Below are 11,895 nucleotides of genomic sequence, written 5' to 3' on the forward strand. Positions count from 1 at the left end.
TTTCTTTTGAGGGTTGTTCTTGTGAAATTGTTATTGAATCGGTCTTAAATTTTTTTAAAAAAATGGCCGTCAGGAGTATATTTGATGCAAATCGAAAGCTTTTAGAACACAATTGAAACAAAATAAAACTTAAAGGTGTTTTTGAAATTTTTGTCAAACTTTAGGGACAAAAAAGTATATTTTACCCTATCTATAATAAAGTAAATAAATTGAATTGAATTAACCAACAAGCTTTCTAACATAATTAAGCACAAAATAATATCAAATTGTTCACCACAAAATACAGCATAAAAATAGTTTACAGCACATTAAAGTAGCTTTAAAACATTAAAATAATCTTAAAATTAAAAGAAATTTAAATTTTGACATAATATAAAAGGGAGAGGGAGTAAAAGTGCAGGGAGAAGAGCCACCGCTGATAGGATAGGCGGCTGAGGTGTAGAGAAGAGGCTCAGGGAGAGGGAGTAAGATCATTTTGAGTAGAAAATTCATCTTAATTTTTGTATTATAATTATTAAATAGAAATTCAAAACATCTTTCTCTTTTCTTTTAGGAGAAACTAAGTTTAGTCTCTCTATTATAGTCTTATTTAATTAATTAATTAAAATAATTAAAATTAATGTAATTATTTTTTTTACAATAATATTTGTTCTTGTGGAGTTTACCGATGTATAACTCGTCCACTGATGAATGCTTGTAACTTCCTCGTCAGGGTGAGGTATACGTCGATGATGAGAGAACAAAGGGGGTGGGTACCTGTAAAGGACATTCCGACACTTAAGTAAGTAAACGAGTAAGAAGATTTGCCAAAATTTAACGTAATGGAAATAATCTCCCTACCATTCCTTTATATCCGAGAAATGAAGATTATCGTTGTGTCTCTGAGTAATGGTGTTTGAAACGGAAAACAATTGTATATCCGACGTTTTGATATCTGGTTGGACGTCAGTTATGGTCAGCTGATCTTTAAGGTTTTTACGCCGAGTTATAACTCATAACCAATGTATAACAGTCACATCATAGCTCCCAAGTTTGGCCTGGTAGTTTTTTTATGAAACAGGTTGAGCTTTTTGAGAACGCATTATAGCTCGGCGTATGGAGCCCCCAGTTTAACGTGGTTCATTTAAAGCATTCAGTACAATTAAATTCAATTTTGTGTTTTTAGTTGGTAAAGAAAAAAGGAAAATGAAAGGGTCTTGTCATTAAAAATTGTTTTCAATTTCCAATGATGCTTAATTACCGTTGGCGGTTTTGGAAGCAACGGTTGTGATCTACTTAAAATTGAATGGGTTTATTAAATGTGTGGTTAAAGTATTTTGGAATCCTGGAAATTTTATTAGAGCTATTTCACTTTTATTGGAACGGTTTTGAAGATCAAGAGATGAGTAAAAGAGGTTAGTGTATTTGCATTTGCTTGTTCTGGTTTTTCCTACCTCCCTTTCTTTCTGTTCTTGCAAAAAATGAGAGAGAAAAAGGGGAAAATTTTGCCAAAGGTTGATGACGATGGGTCGTATGACTGGGTGAATGAAGACATTAAGATTCGTGACTATTTATTTACTGATAGGAGTAGTGTAAAACCCTACCACACAGAGTCTTATGCTTAAGTCATAAAACAGAGGTGGCGAGGTATTACGACCTCTAAAAATAAAATCTAGTATGTGTAGTATTGCAAAAATGTTTATAACTAGGAGCCTTTGAAGGAAAGTGGGTAAATCAAAACCGTTAAATTAAAAAGCGCAACACTCCAATTGATAACGTAAACGAACAGACAAGGAGTAAGTTAAAGCGAAGGAATATACAAAGAGTGCCAAAATACATATATCAAGGCCCGAGGACTCGGTTTGCAAAGATAACCGGTCCGAGCATAACAGTATACATACATATATAATAAGGAAGCCCCAAAAGAACCCAACATACAAAATATAAAACCTATTTCCCCAAAATAACCTCTAAGATGAGTTAATACAAGGTACATGTATAGTGGAGAATAAAGTATCTAGACAAGTATATAATAACCAAATAAAATCCCAAAAGCTAAGGATCTCCGCCAAAAGGAAGTCTACAGCATGCCTCAGCGAGGAGCCTCACGTCCTGCATCTCAAAACTACAAAATCCGCATGGGTGAGAACCGGAGGTTCTCAGCATGGTAACAGTGCCCAAATATCTAACATGTAATGTCCTGGGAAAGCCGAAGGCAATCCTAGAACTTCCAGATTATAATTAAAGCATATAAATACTACTAAACCATGAGAAATGTAAAAGTAGGCAACTAACTTAAGGATCTTCAATTCTAACTAAATGTCCAGCAAACATCTGGTGCACGAATTGTAAATTACACTTTTCACAACTCGTACCACTAACCAGCAAGTGCACTGGGTTGTCCAAGTAATACCTTACGTGAGTAAGGGTCGATCCCACGGAGATTGTCGGCTTGAAGCAAGCTATGGTTATTTTGTAATTCTTAGTCAGAAAATCAATGATAAGAGTGATTATATTTATGAAGAGTAAATAGCATAAAATAAATGATACTTGTTATGCAGTGATGGAGAACAGATTGAGGTTTTGGAGATGCTCTGTCTTCTGAATCTATGCTTTCCTACTGTCTTCTTCTTTACGCACGCAGGTCTCCTTCCATGGCAAGCTGTATGTTGGTGGATCACCGTTGTCAATGGCTACCATCCATCCTCTCAGTGAAAATGGTCCAACTGCGCTGTCACCGCACGGCTAATCATCTGTCGGTTCTCACTCATGTTGGAATAGAATCCATTGATTCTTTTGCGTCTATCACTACGCCCAACACTCGCGAATTTGAAGCACGTCACAGTCATCCATTCCCAGATCCTACTCGGAATACCACAGACAAGGTCTAGACTTTCCGGATCTTAGGAATGGCCGCCAATAATTCTAGCCTATACCACGAAGACTCTGATCATGAACCAGGAGGCTAAGAGATACACACTCAAGCTAGTGCAGATAGAACGGAGGTGGTTGTCAGGCACACGTTCATAGGTGAGAATGATGATGAGTGTCACAGATCATCACATTCATCAGGGTGAAGTGCGAGTGAATATCTTAGAACAGAAACAAGCGTGATTGAATAGAAAACAGTAGTAATTGCATTAATTCATCGAAACACAGCAGAGCTCCTCACCCCCAATCATGGAGTTTAGAGACTCATGCCGTAGAGATACAATGTAAAACGTGAAAATGTCATGAGGTACATAGTAAGTCTCTAAAAGTTGTTTTTATACTAAACTAGTTGCTAGGGTTACAGAAAATAAGTAACTAAGTGCAGATAGTGCAGAAATCCACTTCCAGGGCCAACTTGGTGTGTGCTTGGGCTGAGCATTGAGCTTTACACATGTAGAGGCTTCTCTTGGAGTTAAACGCCAGCTTGCAGCCTGTTTCTGGCGTTTAACTATGGTTTGTAACCTGTTTCTGGCGTTTAACTTCAGAATAGGGCAGGAAGTTGGCGTTTAAATGCCAGTTTGCGTCATCAAAACTCGGGCAAAGTATGAACTATTATATATTGCTGGAAAGCCCTGGATGTCTACTTTCCAACGCAATTAAGAGCGCGCCATTTGAGTTTCTGTAGCTCCAGAAAATCCATTTCGAGTGCAGGGAGGTAAGAATCCAACAGCATCTGCAGTCCTTTTTCAGCCTCTGAATCAGACTTTTGCTCAGGTCCCTCAATTTCAGTCAGAAAATATCTGAAATCACAGAAAAACACACAAACTCATAGTAAAGTCCAGAAATGTGAATTTTGCATAAAAACTAATAAAAACATAGTTAAAACTAACTAAATCATACTAAAAACTACCTAAAAACAATGCCAAAAAGCGTATAAATTATCCGCTCATCATAACACCAAACTTAAATTTTTGCTTGTCCCAAACAACTGAAAATTAAATAGGATAAAAAGAAGAGAGTATACTATAAATTCCAAAATATCAATGAAACTTAGCTCCAATTAGATGAGCGGGACTAGTAGCTTTTTGCCTTTAAACAGTTTTGGCATCTCACTTTATCCTTTGAAGTTCAGAATTATTGGCATCTATAGGAACTCAGAATTCAGATAGTGTTATTGATTCTCCTAGTTCAGTATGTTGATTCTTGAACACAGCTACTTTATGAGTTTTGGCCGTGGCGCTAAGCACTTTGTTTTCCAGTATTACCACCGGATACATAAATGCCACAGACACATAACTGGGTGAACCTTTTCAGATTGTGACTCAGCTTTGCTAAAGTCCCTAATTAGAGGTGTCCAGGGTTCTTAAGCACACTCTTCTTTTTTTTTTTTTTTTGCTTTGGACCTCGACTTTAACCGCTCAGTATCAAGCTTTTCACTTGACACCTTCATGCCACAAGCACATGGTTAGGGACAGCTTGGTTTAGTTGGCCAGGATTTTATTCCTTTGGGCCCTCCTATCCACTGATGCTCAAAGCCTTGGATCCTTTTTATTTTATCCTTGCCTTTTGGTTTAAAGGGTTATTGGCTTTTTGCTCTTGCCTTTTGGTTTAAAGAGCTCTTGACTTTTTCTGCTTGCTCTTTTTTTTTTTGAATAATTTTTTTGCAAGCCTTTGCTTTTCACTGCTTTTTCTTGCTTCAAGAATCAATTTTATGATTTTTCAGATTATCAAATAACATTTCTCCTTTTTCATCATTCTTTCAAGAGCCAACAATTTTAACATTCATAAACAACAAATTCAAAAGACATATGCACTGTTCAAGCATTCATTCAGAGAAACAAAAAGTATTGTCACCACATCAAAATAATTAAACTAATTTCAAGAATGAATTCAAAATCATGTACTTCTTGTTCTTTTGTGATTAAAAACATTTTTCATTTAAGAAAGGTGATGGATTCATAGGACATTCATAGCTTTAAGGCATAGACACTAGACACTAATGATCATGTAAGAAGGATGCAAACATAAATAAACATAAAGCATAGAGAACGAAAACAGCAAAAATAAATAGACAAGGAGATTAAGGAACGGGTCCACCTTAGTAAGGGTGGTGTCTTATTCCTCTTGAAGAACCAATGGTGCTCTTGAGCTCCTCTATGTCTCTTCCTTGCCTTTGTTGCTCCTCCCTCATAGATCTTTGATCTTCTCTAATCTCATGGAAGGTGCCATATGGTTATGGAAAATTAAAAAGCGGGGCTTTTTTCACACCAAACTTAAAATGTTTGCTCGTCCTCGAGAAAAAGAAGAAAGAAAGGAGGAGAAGGAGATGTGTGGTGGGTTCGGCCAAGGGAGGGTGATAGTGTGTATGAGGGGTTTATGATGGATGCATGTGATTGGTGAAGAGAGTATGGAAAAGAGGGTGGGGTAGGTGGGGATCCTGTGGGGTCCACATATCCTGAGGGGTCAAGGACTTAGCATCCCTGCTCCATTGAGGTGTGCAAAACGCCCTTAAAATGCAATCCTAGCGTTTAACGCCAGACTGCTGCTTGTTTCTGGCGTTAAACGCCAGCTTTTTCTGGCGTTAAACGCCAGCTTTTCCCCCTTTCTTGGCGTTGAACGCCAACTTGGTGCTTGTTTCTGGTATTAAACGCCAAGCTGTAGCCTGTTTCTGGCATTTAACGCCAGCTTGATGCTTCTTTCTGGCGTTAAACGCCAATCTGATGCTTCTTACTAGTGTTTAAACGCCAGTAAGTCTGTCCTCCAGGGTGTGCTATTTTTGATGCTGTTTTTTATTCTACTTTAATTCTGCAGCTGTTTTTATGACTCCACATGATCATCAACCTAAAGAAAACATAAAATAACAATGGAAAATGAAATGAAAAAGTAATTAACATAGATAAATAAGATTGGGTTGCCTCCCAATAAGCGCTTCTTTACTGTCAATAGCTTGACATTACTGAGCCTTTAATCTAGCCTTAGCTTTGAGCATTCTTGCTCAACATTGCCTTCAAGATAATGCTTGATTCGCTGTCCATTAACAATGAACTTCTTATTAGAATCAATGTCTTGAAGCTCCACATAGCCATATGGTGACACACTTGTAATCACATATGGTCCCCTCCACCGGGATTTCAGTTTCCCGGGGAATAATTTGAGCCTAGAGTTAAACAGTAGAACTTTCTGTCCTGGTTCAAAGACTCTAGATGACAGCTTTCTGTCATGCCACCTTTTTGCTTTCTCTTTGTAGAGCTTAGCATTTTTGAAAGCAGTGAGTCTGAATTTCTCTAGCTCATTCAGCTGGAGCAATCTTTTTTTTCCAGCTAATTTGACATCAAAGTTTAGGAATCTAGTTGCCCAGTAGGCCTTATGCTCCAGTTTCACGGGCAGATGACAAGCCTTACCATACACAAGCTGGTATGGAGAGGTCCCTATAGGAGTCTTGAATGCTGTTCTGTATGCCCACAGGGCATCACCCAAGCTTCTTGCCCAATCCTTTCTACGGGTACTTACAGTCCATTCCAGGATTCTTTTTAGTTATCTATTAGAGACTTCAGCTTGCCCATTTGTCTGCGGATGATATGGAGTTGCCACCTTGTGGCTAATTCCATATCGGACCATAGTAGAGTAAAGCTGTTTGTTGTAGAAGTGAGTGCCCCCATCACTGATTAGTGCTCTAGGGACACCAAACCTGCTGAAGATATGTTTCTGGAGGAACTTCAGCACTGTCTTAGTATCATTGGTGGGTGTTGTAATGGCCTATACCCATTTGGATACATAGTCGACTGCCACCAGAATATAAGTGTTTGAGTATGATGGTGGGAAAGGCCCCATGAAGTCAATACACCATACGTCAAACAACTCAATCTCTAAGATCCCTTGCTGAGGCATGGCGTAACTATGAGGCAGATTACCAGCTCTCTGGCAGCTGTCACAGTTACGCACAAACTCTCGGGAGTCTTTATAAAGAGTGGGCCAGTAGAAGCCACATTGGAGGACTTTTGTGACTGTTCGCTCACCTCTAAAATGTCCTCCATATTGTGATCCATGACAATGCCATAGGATCTTCTGTGCTTCTTCTCTAGGCACACACCTACGGATTATTCCGTCTACACATCTCTTAAAGAGATATGGTTCATCCCACAAGTAGTACTGTGCATCAGTAATTAATTTTTTTGTTTGTTACCTGCTGTACTCCTTGGGTATGAATCTTACAGCTTTATAGTTTGCAATGTCTGCAAACCATGGTGTTTCCTGAATGGCAAACAGTTGCTCATTCGGAAAGGTTTCAGAGATCTCAATAGAGGGAAAGGACGTCCCTTCTACTGGCTCTATCCGGGACAGATGATCAACCACTTGGTTTTCTGTCCCTTTTCTGTCTCTTATTTCTATATCAAACTCTTGCAGAAGCAACACCCATCTTATGAGCCTGGGTTTTGAATCCTGCTTTGTGAGTAGATATTTAAGCGCAGCATGGTCAGTGTACATAATCACTTTTGATCCTACTAAGTATGATCTAAACTTGTCAATGGCATAAATCACTGCAAGCAATTCTTTTTCTGTGGTTGTGTAATTTTTCTGGGCATCATTTAAAACACGGCTAGCATAATAAATGACATGCAGAAGCTTGTTATGCCTCTATCCCAGTACTGCACCAATGGCATGGTCACTGACATCACACATTAGTTCAAATTGTAATGTCCAGTCTGGTGTAGAAATAACTGGTGCTGTGACCAGCTTAGCTATCAGAGTTTCAAACGCCTGCAGACACTCTGTGTCAAACACAAATGGCATATCAGCAGCTAGCAGATTGCTCAGAGGTTTTGCAATTTTTGAAAAATCTTTTATAAACCTCCTATAGAATCCTGCATGCCCCAGAAAGCTTCTGATTGCCTTAACATTAGCAGGTGGTGATAATTTTTCAATTACTTCAACTTTAACTTGATCCACCTCTATTCCCTTGTTTGAAATTTTATGCCCAAGGACAATTCCTTCAGTCACCATAAAGTGACATTTTCCCAGTTTAAAACTAGGTTAGTCTCTTGGCATCTTTTCAGAACAAGTGTTGAATGATCAAGGCAGGAGCTGAATGAATCTCCAAATACTGAAAAGTCATCCATGAAGACTTCCAGAAATTTCTCTATCATATCAGAGAAGATAGAAAGCATGCATCTCTGAAAGGTTGCAGGTGCATTGCACAGAACAAAAGGCATCCTTCTGTAGGCAAACACTCCAGAAGGACATGTGAATGTTGTTTTCTCTTGGTTCTGAGGATCTACTGCAATTTGGTTATAATCTGAATAGCCATCTAAAAAGCAGTAGTATTCATGACTTGCTAGTCTTTCTAGTATCTGGTCTATGAATGGTAAAGGAAAGTGATCCTTCCTGGTGGCTGTATTGAGCCTTCTGTAATCAATACACATACGCCACCCTGTAACTGTTCTTGTAGGAATCAGTTCATTTTTTTCATTATGAACCACTGTCATGCCTCCCTTTTTGGGGACAACTTGGACAGGGCTCACCCAGGGACTATCAGAAATGGGATAAATGATCCCAGCCTCCAGTAACTTGGTGACCTCTTTCTGCACCACCTCCTTCATGGCTGGATTTAGCCGCCTCTGTGGTTGAACCACTGGCTTAGCATCGTCCTCCAATAGGATCTTGTGCATGCATCTTGCTGGGCTGATGCCCTTAAGATCACTTATGGACCACCCAAGAGATGCCTTGTGTGTCCTTAGCACTTGAAGTAGTGCTTTCTCTTCCTGTGGATTTAAAGCAGAGCTTATGATCACTGGAAAAGTGTCACCTTCTCCCAGAAATGTGTATTTCAGGGATGATGGTAGTGGTCTGAGCTCGAGTTTATGAGGTTTCTCCTCTTCTTGAGGAAATTTCAGAGGCTCTTTTATTTCCTCTTATTCCTCCAGATCAGGCTGGACATCTTTAAAGATATCTTCTAGCTCTGATTCGAGACTCTTAGCCATGTTGATCTCCTCTACCAGGGAGTCAATAATATCAACACGCATGCAGTCTTTTGATGTGTCTGGATGCTTCATTGCCTCAACAGCATTCAGCTTGAACTCGTCCTCATTGACTCTTAAGGTCACCTCCCCTTTTTGGACATCAATGAGGGTTCGTCCAGTTGCTAGGAAGGGTCTTCCTAGAATGAGAGTTGCACTTTTGTGCTCTTCCATCTCCAGCACTACAAAGTCAGTAGGAAAGGCAAATGGCCCAACCTTGACAATCATGTCCTCAATTATGCCTGATGGATATTTAATGGTGCCATCAGCAAGTTGAAGAGATATCCGGGTTGGTTTGACCTCTTCAGCCAAGCCAAGCTTTCTGATAGTAGATGCAGGGATTAGATTGATACTTGCCCCAAGGTTGCATAGAGCTGTCTTGGTACAAGTACCCTCTAGTATGCATGGTATCATAAAGCTTCCGGGATCCTTAAGCTTCTCTGGTAAGCTTGTTAGGATGACTGCACTGCACTCTTCAGTGAGAAAAACTTTTTTCTATTTCTCTCCAATCCTTCTTATGACTTAAGATCTCTTTCATGAACTTAGCATAAGAGGGTATTTGCTCAAGTGCCTCTGCAAATGAAATCTTTATTTCAAGAGTCCTGAGATAGTCTGCAAAACGAGCAAATTGTTTATCCTGTTCCGCTTGGCAGAATTTCTGAGGATAAGGTATTTTGGCTTTATATTCTTCAACCTTAGTTGCTGCAGGTTTGTTTCCAACAGAGGCAGGTTGAGAAGCCTTCTTAAGGGAGTTAGTATCAGCACTTGCAGGTGTCTGATCCCTCACTGGCATTTGAACGCCAAAACTGGACATGGATTGGGCGTTTAACGCCAAATTCCTACCCTTTTTTGGCATTTGAATGCCAGAACTGGACGTGGAATTGGAGTTTAACGCCAGTTTTTCACCTGTTTCTGGCGTTTGATCGCCAGACATATTCCTCTCTGGGCTCTTACTGTCCTCAGAAGGATTTTGGGTAACAGGTTGCTCATCCTCTGTCAGCTGTTCTTTTCTTGGTTTTTTGCTGCTTTGAGTTGGAGTATTTAACATTTTTCCACTTCTTAATTGAACTGCTTGGCACTCCTCTGTTATCTGTTTTGATAACTGCTATTTTGTCTGATTTAATTGTGATTTCATATCCTTGTTAGCAATTTTGGTTTCTTGTAGCATCTCCTTAAATTCTGCTAACTGCCTTGTTATAGAAGATAATTGCTGATTGAGTTCAGCAACTTGTTCCTGAGGACTAAAGTCAGTTGATACTGCCTTAGCTTCTTCTTTCATGAAGGACTCATTACTTATGTACAGATGATGATTTCTAACAACTATATCAATAAGCTCTTGAGCCTCTTCAATAGTCTTTCTCATGTGTATAGATCCACCAGCTGAGTGGTCTAGAGATGTCTGACCTTTTTCTGTAAGCCCATAGTAGAAGATGTCTAATTGTACCCACTCTAAAAATATTTCAGAGGGGCATTTCCTTAGCATCCCTCTGTACCTCTCCCAAGCGTTATAAAGGGATTCTTCATCCTCTTGTTTAAAGCCTTGGATGTCCAGCCTTAGCTGTGTCATCCTTTTTGAAGAGAAATATTGATTCAGGAATTTGTCTGATAACTGTTTCCATGTTCTTATGCTTGCTGTGGGTTGGTTATTTAACCACCTCTTAGCTTCATCTTTTACAACAAATGGAAACAGTAATAGCCTGTATACATCCTGATCTACCTCTTTGTCACGCATTGTATCAGTAATTTGCAAGAACTGCGCCAGAAACTCAGTAGGTTTTTCCTGTGGAAGACTAGAATACTGGCAATTTTGCTGCACCATGACAATGAGCTGAGGATTTAGCTCAAAACTGCTTACTTTGATGGGAGGTATACCGATGCTACTCCTATATGCAGCAGTAATGGGGTTAGCATATGACCCCAGAGTCCTTCTGGACTGTTCATTTCCATTCAGGTCCATGATGGATAAAATGGAATTGATATGAATTGCAAACAAAATATATTTTTGTTTTTATTTTATTAAAAAAATGGATAAATGATAAAAAATGATATAAAATAATATAAAGTAAAGTAATTAGAAATTAAAATATAGATTTCGAAAAGTAAAAGAAAAAGGAAAAATAAATTTGAAAACCAAATTAATTGCTTAATTAAGAAGATTTGAAAAACTTTAGATATGATTTTTGAAAAAGATTTTGAATTTTGAAATTTTAAAACTAAAATAGGAAAAAAAATAAAAATTTTAAAATAGAAATTTGAATTTTTGAATGAGATTTTTGAAAAAATGAAGAAAGAGAAAGTGGTTAGAAAGTTTTGAAAAAAAAAGGTATGATTGAAAAGATATGATTGAAAAACAATTTAAAAAGATTTGATTTTTTTAAAATTGATGACTAATTTAATGCAAAATTTTCGAAAATTATGAGTGGAATGAGGAAAAAATATTTTTTTTTAATCTTAATGAAGAAAGAGAAAAACAATAAAAAGACACAAAACTTAAAATTTTTAGATCTAATGCTCCTTATTTTCGAAAATTTGGAGGAAAAACACCAAGAAACACCAAACATAAAAATTTTAAGATCAAAACACAAGAAAGACTCAAGAACACCTTGAAGATTCACAAGAACACGAAGAACAAAAATTCAAAGACTCAAAGGACTCAAGAACATAAAAAAAGAACACCAAACTTAAAATTTTTAGAAAACCAAAAATAAATTTTCGAAAATTAAATAAAAACTAACAAGAAAACACCAAACTTAAAACTTGACACAAGATTTAATCAAAGAAAAATTATTTTTGAAAAGATTTTAGAAAGAAAGACTCAAAGGAGCAACTATTCACAAGAACATAGACACATTCAACAAATGCAAGGATTAAACAGAGAAAAACTATTTTATTTTATTTATTTATTTTTTTTATGACAAAAACACAAAGGACACCAAACTTAAAACATGCAAGTAGACTCAAACAGAAAACT

This window comes from Arachis ipaensis, chromosome B6 (assembly GCF_059453495.1).
Source record: "Arachis ipaensis isolate K30076 ecotype BB chromosome B6, ASM5945349v1, whole genome shotgun sequence".
In the NCBI taxonomy this organism is placed as follows: Eukaryota; Viridiplantae; Streptophyta; class Magnoliopsida; order Fabales; family Fabaceae; genus Arachis; species Arachis ipaensis.